We start from the raw sequence: 2,057 nt of genomic DNA, 5'->3' as shown, positions 1-2,057 counted from the left end.
TGGCAGTGAGATTTCCTCAATTTCTGCCACTGAGCCTGTTCAATTTAAATCTGGCAGAATGGTGAAGCTGGTCAATCCTATTGTGGATAAACTAACACACCCTATTTGCATATTCTCACCCAGCCATGTGGCAAAGTCATGTGAAAATGATCTAGGAAACCATTTTTAACAATAACCTACTACACCACAATGAGAGTTAGCATGACAGTGGTTAAATTGTTTTAGGTATGAGTTGTTGTGGGGTTTTTATGCATGTTTTTTTTTTTAAACCCTCTCATCGTGCTCGCTTCGGCAGCACATATACTAAAAAAAACCCCTCTCATCTACTTACTATTTAAAAAAGATATGCTGTTCAGAAATTCAACTAGAAAAATAGGGGACATATTAGGTACCACCAGGTCAGTTATATGGCTTGTAGTAACTCTGTGTATGGTAGAATGAATACTACCTGATATTTTTCCATTCTCACAATTGTTGCTGTGCTTGGAACTGTGGTTGCAGTCACTGGATGAGTCCATCTCTTTGAAGGCCTTCCTCTTTTCCATTGAATCTCTGCTTTACCAAGCAAGTTGTCCTTTTCCAGGGCCTAGTCTCACCTGATAACATGTCTAAAATGTGTGAGATGAAGTCTCAACATCTTCCTGTTTAAGGAGCATTGTGATTGTATATCTTTCAAGACAGACTTGCCCCTACTTCTTCATTGTATATTCAAATTTTATACAAAAATTCAAAGACATCAATTCTTTTTCAGTCTCTACATTCATTGTCCAGATTTCACATGCATATGTGGTGGTTAGAAGCAATGACTTGAGTCAAGTGCACTCTGTCCTCAAACTGTCATATTTTCCTGTTGACATTTTTAAAAGGTCTTTTGCAATAGATTTCTCCAATGCAATGTATCGCTTGGTTTCTTGATTGTTACTTCTATGGATATTGACTGTCGATCCAAGTGAAATGAAATATTTGACAACTTCAATCTTTTCTTCATTTATCATGATGTGCTTATTGGTCAGTTGTGAGGATATTTTGTTTTCTTTATTTTGAGATGTAATTCATATGAAATTTGTAGCCTTTACTCTTAATCCTCAGTGCATTGGGGAGCCCTGGCAGTGTAATTCAGAAGCAGTTATGTTGCTAACCAAAGTCCACACCTCTCTGGTAGTTAGAATCCACCAGCTGCTCTGAGGAGAAAAGATGGGAACTCTCCCATATGATTCATAGCCTCAGAAACCCAGCAGAGGGCCATCTGTCAGGTCTAACTGCACAGCAACAAATTCAAGTTTTTGAGTGATTGTGTCATCTGCATATCATAGGCTGTTGCTAAGTATATCTCCAATCCCGATGCCATGTCCTTCATATAATCTAGCTTCTAGATTATTTGCTTAGCATATAGATTGAGTAAATATGGTGAAAGATACAATGCTAATGTATACACTTCATGATCTGAACCATAAAGTATCTACTTTTCTATTCCAACTGCCTCTTGGTGAATGTTTAAGTTCCACATGAGCACATGTAAGCATTCTGGAATTCCTATTCTTTGAAATATTATTCATTTATTGTTAGTTTTATGTTTATATTTATTAATACTATTACAGTTTTCATATGTTCAATAAAAGCACAAGTAAACATCTTTCAACTGAGATCTATTAAACGTCATCATATCTCTCTTTTGGCGTCCTCTTCTGAATGAGGTTTGAACTTCTGGCAGTTCACTGTCAATATGCTACTGCAACTGTCTTTTATTTATGTAAATATGTCATGGTGGAGGCATTTGACCACCTCTAACATCAAAAGGGGAGAGGAAGAAAATTATCAACATCAACAATTCAAGGCTGATTCCTTTGAGATAAGGGTCAGACATGCCTCTACCCTTCAACTTTTTTACCATTTCTGATGCTAACTATCCCTCCCACAGTACTCTCTATCTCTGCACTGGTTGTTGTTGTTATGTGCCATCGAGTCATTTGCGACTCATAGCAACCCTATGCACAACAGCCCTAAGCCCTGCTCTACCCTGCGCCAACCGCACTGCCTCTGACACACCCATCCCGATT

This window comes from Elephantulus edwardii, unplaced genomic scaffold (assembly GCF_000299155.1).
Source record: "Elephantulus edwardii isolate Elephantulus edwardi_28Jun2011 unplaced genomic scaffold, EleEdw1.0 scaffold00044, whole genome shotgun sequence".
NCBI lineage: Eukaryota > Metazoa > Chordata > Mammalia > Macroscelidea > Macroscelididae > Elephantulus > Elephantulus edwardii.
The sequence above is the reverse complement of the archived record's forward strand: the minus strand, read 5'-3'. Positions refer to the sequence as shown.